The sequence below is a fragment of the Chionomys nivalis genome, chromosome 2 (assembly GCF_950005125.1).
Source record: "Chionomys nivalis chromosome 2, mChiNiv1.1, whole genome shotgun sequence".
Classification (NCBI taxonomy): Eukaryota; Metazoa; Chordata; class Mammalia; order Rodentia; family Cricetidae; genus Chionomys; species Chionomys nivalis.
Genome location: NC_080087.1, coordinates 92,950,769 through 92,964,411, shown reverse-complemented (window position 1 = coordinate 92,964,411; position 13,643 = coordinate 92,950,769).

Genomic DNA, 13,643 nt, shown 5'->3' with positions numbered 1-13,643 from the left:
CATAAGTCTTCTTTCATCAAGGGCTGATCAGAATTTAGTACAGGCAGGTTTAAAGGCACAAGCTTTTAGGCTTGGAAATGTGCATATAAATAAAAATGTTGCCGTAGCGGCTCCATTGTTAATGAAAGAAAAATGATCCATGTCCTCTTCTGGGATAACGGAGTCTCTGAATATATTTATTTCAAGATTTAGGTGCTGGGGGAACTGGTCACAAATCACAGAGCAACCATTAATGAGCCTCTGTCCCTACCTGTTAAGCTTATTAACTGCCTGTTACCTGCAGCTCTGTGTCCCACTTGGGTAAAAAAGAATGGATTCTTCAGCACGGCAAAGGCTGAGAAAAATACAGAAGTTAATCAAAAGCGTGGGGGAGAGGGGGTCTAGAGATGCAGCCAGACACGTGCCCGTTGAGAACATTGCGGGCCTGGGAGGGAAGATCTGATGCTGCCTGGTTTGAAATCCAGTTAATTGTCTCCATGTTCCCTGAGCCAGTGTCCTGCTCTGTGACTGCCTTCTCTTCGAGGAACCTGTGTGTTAACTGGTGATCATGTTCTACAAACCTAAGTCAGGTTGATTTGAGTTTAGGGCAGTTCCGTGTGAGTAAGGGTTAAAGCAGCAAAAGCCTCAACAGTGTGACACCATAGGAAGGGAGCCTTGCAAGGAGACACAGTTATACAGTATGACAGTGATAGCCACTTTTACGCTTCTCATTCATCAGAGAGTTTGCACTTGGTCTTTTCTAAATATTATTCATGGGATGGACTTCTTGCACCTGTGAAACAGAAGTAGGGAGGGAAAAAAAGCTTATTGAGAGGGATGGAGCCTTCATGAGTCACTTGGCAAAGTCTGGGGTTTAGTTCATGGGGAGGAAGAAAGAAGCTACTCTTGATGGGTACACAGGTTATCAGGCCATAGTAGGTGTGTGCATGCCAAAGAGATGCCTGCCTTGTAGAATGAGAACCAAGGAGAGGGGAGAGTTACCAATCATAGGAAGAACACGGACAAATCTGTACAGGCAGCTAGACAGCCCAAAGTCCAAAATCCCACCCTCTGATCTTGTTCCTCAATGCAAATATTTCTGTAAACTTCTCAAGAGCTTCTCATCCTTAAGACAGAAGTCCTTTTTTATTGAAAGTAGCAAGCAGAACTTTTAAGTCATTTGAAGGCAGATATAAAAACTGAAAATGAAAATGCCTTGGCTATATAATTAATTAAAGGGCTCATCTTAAATTTAGAAATCGCTTGAATAAAAGAAGACAAAATTGCATTCCTATGACTCTGTTAATTATAGCTATTTTTCCTTGCTTTTTTTCCCTGCTACCACTGCAGCCATGTCTTATGTATCATTTGGTTCCAGGCGTTGTAATCAATCTACTGTACCATAAACAGCACGCTGTGCACACAGTAAATGATAACATCATTTAACCAGACACAAGGAAAAAAATCTTGCCACCTCATCCATCGTATCTCAGGACAGCCTTGAGAGAGTTCTTTACTGACTGAACCAGGCAGACAGAATTTTACGAGTTTTACTGGAGCAGGGAAGGCGAGCCCACAGGCTTCCCGCAGAACACCCACTGTGACAGGCTCCGCAGACAAATCTGTCACCCTGTGCCCAGAACAGTGCCTGGCACATATGGGCACTCAATTGCTGCATGTCAGCCCAATCACTACCTCTGAATACTAGCTCGTGTGATGGACAGTAAATTTCCTAGGGAATTGTTTTTAACCACCGGAAGGGGTGCTTTGACAGTTGCGACTAACCTAATATGAATCTCTTAGTGACCATGACATCACTACTATGTCATACCCAACTCCTTACAGATCTGACTGGTTGTCTTCCCTTTCCTCTTTGAACACACCGATGGTGAATCTGTTCAGCTTTCCATTCTAGTTCTCTCATACCCCCAGGGCCTGAGTGCGAATCAAGAGTCAGCTGGATCCACTTCTAAGTCTCTCCCGCCCAGTTGTCCTTCACATTGTCACCAGGGAACTTAGTCTCATACACACTGAAGACGAATGGAAGGAGAGAAAACCATTTCTATGAAAAATACATTGAACATGCTAGAGGAACTCAATAGAATCAAGTGCTTCAGAAATGTGTGTGCCGTGCATGGGCAAGGCACCTGTAAGTGGTGGGGAGCAGTGCCCGCAGACAGCAGAAATAGGCGCTCAACTTTAAAGACACAGAATCTGGAAACAAGGGTGTGGTAAGATTTCTATGGACTTGAGGCTTAACACAGGATGGCAATTTATACCTCCATTTGGCAAACACTTCCTCAGAGACTGCACATAAAACGCTCAAAGGGCAACAAAATGGTGCCTGGATATCATCTGGGATGCATGGACTTTTTTTTTTTTTAAAGGGAGTTCACTGTTTTTATAACTTCTCTAGTTGAACGATGACATTTGTTCCCTGGTACGTGTGCATCTTAAGAGCTCTCCTGAAAAAGTGAGCATGTTCCACACCACCCCATCCCTGAAGAATCAGAACACAGAGAATCTGCAGGGCACCTCTGTAGTGAAGGCACCGTGACTGATGGTCACACTCCCGGAAACGTCAGTCCTGGGGATGCAGCCATAGCTTCCGGGCAACAGGTGAGGCAGGCAAGTGTGCTTCTCCTGAGACACCTTCGGGAGCAAGCCCAGCTTCCAGCAGCTGCTGTCTAATAAGTTAGCACATGCTGGGTCATCTTTCCTGCTGCCTCCTTCCCTGACTTCTTCTTTTTCCCCAACCTTTTTAAATTTTATTTTTGAGATTATAATATAATTACATTTCTTCTTCCCTTTTCCTCCCTCCAACCCCCCTCCCACAGACTATTTCTTCAAATTCATGGCCTCTTTCTTTACTAATTGTTGTGAGTGCATATATGTATATATACATACCTATGTATACATATATATTCCTAAATATATACCTGCTCAATATATTATCATGTTACAGGGGTGACCATTTGGAACCAGGCAGCCAACTGATATCTCTTGGGAAGGCACCTCTCTTTCTCCCAGATTTATGCAGGTGCCTATAGTTCTTTGTGTAGGCTGAGGCCCTGTGGACTTCTCTCCACTCAGTTTGCATGTTCATGGGTGTCATTGTTCAGCCCACATTTGGACAGTCATGTTAGTGACTTTTGGGTGCAGCTTCTGACATTCCTAGGAGACACGTCACAGCAAACTCCCTGACCCTCTGGCTCCCACAATCTTCCGGCCCCCTCTTGTGCAGTGTTTCCTGAGCCCTAGTTATCGGAGTGTGATGTAGATGCACTGGAACTGGGATCCACAACGCTTCATTTTGATTGGTCGTAGTTTCTATAATAGTCTCCGTCTGTTTGAAAGAGAAGTTTCCTTGATGAGGGGTGAAGACAACGCTTATTTATGGGTATAAGGACAATTGCTTGTAGATTGTTAGTGATGGTTTACTAAATTAGTCATTTTGGATTCTCCTCCAATACCCATGGTTTCAATAGCACTGAGCTGTTAGCTAGGTTTCCAGCACCAGTTATGATCGGCCTCTAAGCAATTAGTACAGTTAGAGACCTGTTGGTTACCTCCTAGGTATGTGTGCCACTACCACACTCTTAGTGTCATGCCATGCTGGTCACTGATATGATTCATAGACGTCATTGACTGCCTCCCTCTTCTGGCAGTTTACATAGGCGCCTTCTGGTACCATGAAAGATAGTGCTCAGAATTGGGGCTTTCAAGTCAGTTCCGGCTCAAGAGTCTGGGGCCCCATCTCTGAAATGCATGATGCCTGCATGAAAAGGGCCTTATCTTTCACCTTCCAGTGCTGGCGTGTAACTAAGGGCAGCATAAGTAGGCTTTATATTATTTATATGAATGGGGAGACTGTTGGGTGACCTGACCAACATCTCAGAGAAGGACTTCTTATGTCTAGTATGAGGTTTTGTTAGATAATCTTTGGCACTATCAGTCCAGATGAGAAAAGCTTATGAAAGCTATATATGTATATTTATACATAGAATTATGTGCATTAGAAGTTTTTTAGGTAAATGTTTAATATTATGATTCCTTGTGGCATTTTCAAACACCCTTATTTTTATTTTACCCATCTCCCCCTTTTTTGTATTTACTTAAATTTTCCCTCCCTAGCGAGCCCCCTTTCCCATCTCCCCTATCAGATCACCTGTATCCTGCTATTCCCCTTTGCCTTCCTCCTGCCTATGTATGTATTTACCTCCTTCCCACTCCCTAAATACCCCCCATTTCCCATTTTCCTGATCAGATATTTTGTACCCTGCTATTCTTTAGTCCCATTTGACATTCCTGGTTTCTGTAGTTACTAGTGGCTGTGTACTCACATCTGAAGTTGTGGAGCGAGGAGCCTCCAATAAGAGAGACCCTGCAGCATTTGTCTTTTTGGGGTCTGGGTTACCTCACTTTTTCTAGTTCTACCTATTTACCTGCAATCTCATGGTTTCATTTTTCTTTACAGTTGAATAGTATTTTGTAGTGTATATGTACCACATTTTAATTATGCATTTGTAGGCCATAGGTCATTTATGTTGTTCTTATTTCCTCGCTATTGTGAATGGAGTAGCAATGACCATGACTGAGCAAGTCACTCGAGTATGATAACAAGCCCAGCGAGCATATGTCAAGGAGTGGTGTCGCAGGTCATACGGTAGATTTGTCTTTTTTTTTTATCTTTTTGACAATTGTCCACCCTGATTTCCATAGTGGCTGCACCAATCTGTCACCCCACCAACAGCGAATGAGGGTTCTCCCTGTTCTTGAACCCCTTCCAACATTTGTTGTCAGTTGTTCTGTTGATCTTTGCCACTCTGACTGCGGTTAGATAAAATTTAAAAGTTCAAAGTTGTTTTTATTTGCATTTCCCTAATTGTTAATGGTGAGGAAGATTTTTAAGATGTTTCTTAGGCTTTTTTTTTTTTTCGTCCTTTGAAAGCACTATTCAGGTCCGAAGATCATTTTTCAAAAGGATTTTTTTTTTTAATTTTGTATTTTGAGGATTTTGTTATTCTGGGTATTAGTCCTCTATCAGATGAAGAGCTGGCAGAGTTTCCTCTCTCAGTCTGTGGGTTTCCTCTTCACCTAGTTGATAGTTTTTTAACTTGCAGAAGATTTTTATTTTTGTGAAGTCCCATTTGTCAATTTTGGCTTTAATTCTCGACACATGGGGTCCTATTCAGGAAGTCTTTTCCTTCATCATGTAGGTTACTGCTTTTCTTAAAAGCAGCTTCACTATTTTAGGATTCAAGTGTATGGCCTTTGATCCACTTGGAGATAGTTTTTGTGCAAAGAAATACCCTTCTAATTTCATTCTTCTGCCCGTGGATGTTCAGTTTCCTGAAACCATTGGTGGAGATGCCTTCTGTTGACCAGTTAATATTTTGGCATCTTTGTTAAATGTTATGTGCGCTTATGTTAGGGCCTTCAGTTTTGTTCCATTGGTGTACTTGTCTATTTTGCTATCAGCACCACACTGATTTTATTGTCTTGGCTCTCCATTATATGCTGAGATCTGTAGTGGCAACTCCTCCTGTATTCTTTTTGCTTACTATTGTTTTGGCTATGTGGAGTCTTTCAAGGTTTCATATAAACCTTAGGGTAATTTTTCCCCTATTTCTGCAAAGAATGAGATGGGAATTTTGGCTGGGATTGCACTAAATCTGCAAATATATTTGGTAAAATGGTCATTTTCACAATGTTAATTCTACCAATATATGGGAATGTCTTTCCATTTATGAGTATCTTTCTTTACCTCTTTCTTTAGGGATTTAAAGTTTCATCGTAGAAGTCCTTGTTTAGGTTTATTCACAGATATCTTATTTTATGTAAGCCTACTGTGAATGGGTCCACGATCTCCTTTCCTGTGTGTTTGTTGTTGTGTATAGAAAAGCTATTGAGTTGACTGTTTCGTGCCATGTTACCAAATTTGCTTATCATTTCCAGAAATTTTCTCAGACTTCTGTGGATTTCTAATGTATGGAATCATATCCTCTTCAAGTAGTGATAGTTTGAGTTTTTTCCTTATTTTTTCCCCTTACCTTATTATTCAAGTACTTAGAGCACAATGCTGAGAAGTACCGGGAATAGTAGACATCCCTATCTCATTCCTGACTTCAGTGGGATTGCTTCAAGATTTTCTCTGATTAGGATGCTGTTGGCTGTGGGTGTCTGTATATGGCTTTTGTTGTGTTGAGGCAAGCACACTCTAGCCCTACTCTGGAAAACCTTTATTACAAAGGCATGCTCTTTTTCTTTTGCTGTTCTTATTTGTTTTCTTTTTTGTTTGTTTGTTTTCAAGGCATGTTCATTCTTGTCAAAGGCTTTTTCTGCATTAACAAGATGATTATTTGAGTTTTTTCTTTAAGGCCATTTATGTGGTTTATTTCATTATTGACTGGTGTATGTTGAACTATGTTTACATTGCAGGGATAAAGTCAACTTGGGTTTTATGCTGTCAATTTTAAGTTTTATTGTACTGTGGTCAGATTCATTGGGTGGTTTATCTCATTTTGAAATTGTGGCCCAGGATGTGTGCTATTTATAAAAGGCTCCAAGTACTGATGAGTAAAATGTATATTATTTGGTGTTTGGGTAGAATATTTTTATAGATATCTGTTAAGTCCTTTTGATGCATGAGGCCAGATGACCTACTAAAGGAAGTGAGATATTGAAATAACCTTCTATTAATGGATTGATATTAATTTGTATGATGTGGGATGCCCTTCTATATGCTGTGAATATGTCTTATTACCATTGGTTAATAAAGGAACTGATTTGGTCAATAGCCAGGCAAAATAGAGCCAGGTGGGAATCCAAGGAAAGATAAAGGGAAAAAGAAGGTGGAGTCAGGGAGATGCCAGCAGCCACCAGAGAAGTAAGATGTGAGATAACAAGCCACAAGCCTCATGGTGAAATGTAAGCTGATAGAAATGGGTTCATTTAAGATGTAAAAGCTAGTCAATAATAAGCCTGAGCCATTGGCCAAACTTTTGTAATTAATATTAAGTGTCAGAGTGGTTATTCAGGAAATGGTGGGTGGGAGAGAATCTTTCAGTTATATCTGTGTCTTTAAATGTGATAGTAGACGTTTTATGAAATTGGGCAACTAGATTTGGTGCACACATATTTAGGCTACTAATGTCTTTTTGGTTAACTGTTCCCTTGATAAGAATATAGTGTATTCCACATTTCTTAAGATTAGTTTTAGTTTGAAATCTATTTTGTCAGATGTTATGATAGCAATGCCTGGTTGCTTTCTGGTCCCATTAGATTGGAGTACTTTTCTTCATAAGATACCTTAGAGGTCAAATGACCCTCTCACAGGGGTCGCCTAAGACCATCAGAAAACACAGATGTTTACATTACAATTCATAAAAGTAGCAAAATTACAGTAATGAAGTAACAATAACTATATGGTTGGGAGGGGTAACATGAGGAACTATAGAACAGGGCTGTAGCGTTAGGGAGCTTGAGAATCACTGCTCTAGAGCACTCCCCAGTTTTAAAAACTGGTGTGTGTTTCTTGTTACTGAAATCTGTGTTAGTTGTGCTCACTGTATTGTTGAATTTTGGTGTTGGTGTTTGTGTTTTTAGTGCTATTTTGTGTTTTAGGCATTTTAGACTCATATTTCTTTCCACAGTCTCTCTGCTGTGCTCATTCCTCTCTTTCGCCACAAAGAAAGCATTTTCTTTAGTATTTAGTATTTCTGTATTTTCTTTAGATTTGGTTTGTTGGATGTAGTTTTTTTTTTATTTAGACTTTTTATGTCATAGAAAGTTTTTCTTTGCCTTCCATTATGGCAGAGAGTTTTGCTGGGTATATTATTCTAGGTTGGATTCCATAGATTTTTAGAATTTAAAATTCATTTTTGCAGGCATGTCTGTCTTTTGAAGTTTCCATTAAGAAATAACAGCTGTTATTTGGATACATGACTTGATTTTATTTTCTCTTACAGCTTTCAATTTTATACTTTTTTGTTATGTGTACTCAGTGTTTTAACTACAATAGGCTGTAGAGATTTTACTTTCTAGGTCTTGGCTATATGGTGTTCTGTGTGCTCCTTATATTTCTCTAGGTGTGTCCTTCTTTAGTTTGGGCAAGTTTTCTTCTATGATCTTGTTGAAGATTTGGTCTGTGCCATTGGCTTAGGATTCTTCTCCCTCATCTATGCCTATAATTCAAAATTTTGCTTTCTTTCATGGTATTTCACATTTCCTGTGTGTATCCTTTCTTGTGTGTTTATAAACTTTTCGTGTTCCTTTTTTATTTGGTCTAGATTCTCTAGCTTATCTTCAGCTTGATATTGTGACTTCTGCTTGATTCATTCTACCTGAAAGGCTTTCTTATGGGTTTTCTGTTTGGAGCCCTGGGTTTTTCAATTCCACCTTCATTTCAGCTTGGGCTCTTTTCAGTGTTTCTATTTCCTGATTGAATTCTGTCCTCCATTGTTCGGCTGTCCTTATCATTTCCATCAGCCATTTGTTTGGGTTTTCTTGGGCGTCACTCCTATGTTTCATCTCTAAGCTCGTTCACTTTGACTTCATTGGACTGTTTCTTTGCATCTTATTTAAACCCTTTGAATTCTGTGATGGGGTTTATAATTGTTCTTTTTAATTTGGTGTCCTGGGGTTCATATAGGTAATTTTCACTGACAAACATTTCTAGAGGACTGGTTGGTTTTGGAGAAATGTTACTGGCTTGACCTTTCCGTATTTTTGTTATTCCTGGAAATGCTATCTGGGCATGTGAACTTCCTTGTTTCTGAGTTTGTTATGTATAAAACAACTTGAGGAAGAAGAGCAGATGCAGGGTTAGCTGAGTCTGGAGGTTGGGATGTCTGGAATGGAGTCAGGTGAATAGAGAGGAACTGTTCTGGTATACAAGATACGCTTCCTGTTCCTAGCCTGGAGTATGTAGACAGATCTGGTTGGGTAGAAAGTTTAGATATGAAACTGGTTTGGGGGATATGTAAAGGGAGTCCTGGCCCAAACCTAGAGCTCCCTTCCAGCATGGAAGGACAGAGTGTGCTGGTACACTGGCTGTAGGGCCCAGATGAAGCTGGTGAGCTGCAGCAGAGCATGGGTGTGAGGTCAGAGTACTCACTTAGACCCTAGTGGACGAAGGAGTAAATCTGGGGACCTACTAGGGTGATGGAGGCTGTCAGGAAGGGACTTGTGGGTGGATACATGTAGGGCAGATCCTACAGGAGGCCTAGAGCCAGCTGATATACCAGGAATCTGGCTAGGGTTCTATCACCAGGTGTGACTTTCTTCATGATGAGTAGGCCTTCAGTCTAACTAGATAGCTGTTGACTACCACCACCATGTGAGTGCCACTTACTGAACCCTTTATGCATAGTTGCCATGTTGGCAATTATCATGGCTCATTTACTTTTGAAGCTGGTTAGGACAGTTTAATTGTCTCTCTCGCTTGGCAGCTTGCCTAGTGTTTTCTGGGACCATTGAAGCTAGACTGCAGGAGTGAGACTTTCAGGTAAGATCCACCTCTAATCATTGGAGTCTTCCTCAATGTGCAGGGTCTTCAGCAATAGGGGTCCACCGTCACCCCTTCAGAAGCAACCGAGGATTAAGTCTGTATTCTATATTGTTTAGGGAGTCATGTAGACTGCCCTGACCAACCATGCAAAAGGAGGTTTCTTGGGATGTCAAATGTTGGTAAGATTGTGAAGAGAGAAGAAACCTCATTCAGTGTTGGAAGGAATGCAAATCGATATTGCCACTTAGCAAATCACAGTGGAGAATCCTCATAAAACTTAAAATAATTCTGACACGTGACCCAGCTATACCACTCCTTGGCATTATTCAAAATCATATGCTCCATCAGCAATGTTCACTGCTGCCCTATCCACAACCGTCAAGAAATGGGACAAACTAAATGTTCTCCAACAGATGAATGGGTAATGACAAGGGCAATACAGTACATATATACACTGGAATACTATTCAATTGTAAAGAAAAATGGTGACCCAGAAAAGATTATACTGGATGAGGTAACCTAGACCTAGAAAGGCAAAGGTTGTATAATCTGTCTCATCTGTGGTTTGTAGCTCCAAATCTTCAGAAGTGAGTATACCAGATAGACTAACCACAGAAGCCAGGAAAGTATACTGGGACCGTAGGTCAAGCGTAGAGGCACTTGAACATGGCATGGCAGTGTACAGGAGGTATGAAGTGAGCAATAGAATGATGGGAAGGAACTTCATCTGGGGAGGAAGGAGAAAGGTCAACACAGAAGGAGAAGAATGACAAATAGCACGAAGGTTATTTGACAAAGCCTCAGAGAATCATTTTATGTCTTCCTAAAATTATTCAAAATACTTCTAAGTGTATCTAGAAGTGGACTTTCAAAATTATTCAACGTGTTCACAATTTGTCATCAGATTTCTGGGTTTCTTGTATTCCCATGTGCTTTCTTTCTTCTTATGCCAACCCCACAGGTTCTTAATGTTTGTAACCACTTTGGTTGGAAAGTGGCGCGCAATGGCAGTGAAGGACAGGAAGCAGGAGACACCTTGCAGAGAGCTGGCCTCAGAGCAAACTGTCTAAATAACACAACGGTGTCTATGGCAAACTCTGGTGTTCTCTCTACTCTATTGTTCCACCAAAGGAATGCTCGTCTCCCTCATAGCCTTTGGAGGCATCTTTTGCTTTATTTGCTGTCCACATGCACTGGCTCTTTAAGAATATTTAATTTTTGTATGTGTGTGTGTACCTGAGTGTATGCATGTACACCATGAGTGTGCGGGAGACCACAGAGTTCAGAAAGAGAGGTTTGCTCTTCTGGCACTGGAGTTACACATGGTTAAGCTGCCGTGTAGGTGCTGAGAACTCAGCCTAGGTCCTCCGTAAGAGGGGTAAGTGCTCTGAACCAGCAAGCCATCTCTGTAGCCCTGCTTTACTTGTCTTGTGGCACTAACATTTGTGCTCATCCTATCTCATGCACTACTGCTATCGTCTCCATTTCACATGTGAGGGAAGGTTCCAAGAGGCTCGCCTAAGATGCTATAGTTGATGGCCAAGGGTTCTGTGTCCAGAATCCGCTCCCTTTGCAACCATATTTGTGGGAAGTAAGGAAAATAGGGGTCAGGAAGCATTACCTTCTGACCTTCGAGGTAGAGTCCATTGAAGAAACTTTTAATGAAAGTATGCTTTCCAATGTGCTAATTTGATGTTGTGGTTTCCCCCTGAAAAATGGCAACTCTGCTCAAATAAGTGGTTTTCAGGAGAAATAGCAAAATTTGTCATGGCAGATGACAGCTGGACCATTGGAAAGATTTACCAGAGGCCCCAGAGAGGCTGTGAAGAGAATCCTGTCCACAGAGCACTGAAGCCACGTCTTAGACAGTCAAAGATGCCTTTGAAAGACCCCAGCCCTGCTATATTGCCTAAACCCAGCTTAGCCGTTGTAACGCCATTTTGCAGGGCCTGCACACAAACAAGTATAGGTCCAGGGCAAGGTCAGTGCTCTTAGGTTGCCAAACAGAGGTTGCCAAAAAGAATGTCTGTGGTCAGACATCTGACCTGGGAGGGGAACGGAAAATTCTGGGGAAACCCACCTGCACCCTAGATAGAGTCAAGTCAGTTATTATCAGATCTTGATGTTCCTGAGGAACTTGTCCTCAGGATGAACCCCTCGCCTTATTTGTATGGACCAATGGAATCCCTGTAACCATGCATCAGCTTCTGTGCCCTGCTTTTGCTATAAAAGGAACCCTCACCCAGTCTGCGGGCACGCAAGTCCTCCGAAAGACTTTGCTGCCCGCAGGTACCTGTGTCTACCTAATAAACCTCTTGCAGTTTGCATCCGATCCGTGGTCTCGGCTTGGTTCTTGGGTTCGGGGGTCTCCACCTGAGGGAAGGTCCCGACCGGGGGTCTTTCACTTTCAGATTGACAAACTTAAACAAGAAAATCACATGGGGCTCCATTTAGACCTTTTAATAAAGTGCGTTTTGCGTATTTGTGTTTGCTCTAATAAGAAAGGTGCAGTTTAGAGGAAGTCACTTTATCTTAGCTGAAAAAAAAAAAGAATCACTTTCCCATATTCTCTATAAGGTCCTATTTCAGCTTCGCAGGTCTGACTTCCATGTTCTTAGAGTCATCTAGTTCTGGAGTAGCAATGACCTCCTTGTTTAGGACATAAACATGACCTGTGCTGAAGATGATGGTGACGGTCAAGCCCCAGTAAAATCCTGTAAGACTCTGCTCTTCTAATTGGTTTCTGGAATGGATATTCGTGGTGAATAAATCCTCACAACCCTGGGAAGAAGTCTGAGGTCATTTCCATATTCAGAAGACAAATGTCTCACCTCATGAAAATGTTAATGGTTAGCATTAATTGGAAGCAGAGTTCAGGCCAGGAGTTCCCTGTAGGGGCTGAGAGCCTCAGAGTCCTCTAGGGCAGATAGAGTACATCTGTAGGTAACCGATTTATAGAGCCAGGCAGAGAAGATGTTACCTTAATTTTTCTTTGCTTCCCTTCCTTCCTTCCTGGTCTGTTTCTGACTTTGTTCTTGGAGTCTATGTGCTCTCTCGCCTTCCCTTCATTTCAGCTGCGCTTTCCAGTGCCTGCTAATATTTCTGACATGAGCATTAGAGACCAGAGATGAGAAGGAAAGAGGACAAGACCAGGAGAATGCTGACTTCAGAGACATCAACCAGAAAATTATGAGAAAATACATGGGGAATCTCCTTTCTCATGTGTCTGTCTAGTTGTTATCTTTCTTTTTAATCATCTTTGACAGATCAATATGTAATAAAAATGCAAAATAGCTGCCATATATTAATTTTAGCTCAACCTTACTTGAAAATTATGCATATTGTACTGATTTTGGTTTTTGTTAATTATTTTCTGTCCAGGACACAATGGAACACAAACACAGACAAAGAAGACATGTCCAACTGAAAAGGAATCAATATGTCCCTAGTATTCACAATGATAATCAACATTCATATAGGATGTATCTATCACTTTCAGGTACCATTTTTAAATTTTTACATAGATTGGCCCAATTCTCCAACAGTTCTATGAGTTAAGTCCCATTTTACTCCTCTCCATCTTCTGAAGTAGAGGAAACAGGCACATAAGCTTAATTAATTTCCAAAGCCACATGCCTAACGACCAGGAGAAGTGTAGCTGGAAATCGTAGTCCAGACTCCATCCCTAACATGACCATAATATGCTGATCCCTCAGACACACTCTCCTAGGTATGATGAGCAAATACACATGTACTCCTCAGTGCCCACTGAACAGGCGGACACTTGATACAGGGGACAAGGGCACATGACCACTCTGCAGGAACTAGAGAACACACAGGTTTAAAGACAATATAATGTACAACTCAGTCCCAAGTACTTCTACTAGAGAATCGAGGTTTTGCAAGGATTATTTGCATTGATTTTGAAAAAAAATGCTTATAGTTTGTCAGGCTTTTTTGCTAATTTTATACTGTAATAAGACATACATTTCTTTAGAAATGCTTCTTCATGGCAACTTACAATGTCACGTCTTCATTTTTCTTTTCTCTACGGCTGTTGCATTTCCCATCCAATAAACAGAAGTTCCTTTCCCTCCAAAGCAGTTTCATCTGAGGCTGTTGCAACCTGGAAGCTTGGATTCTTTTGCCAGAG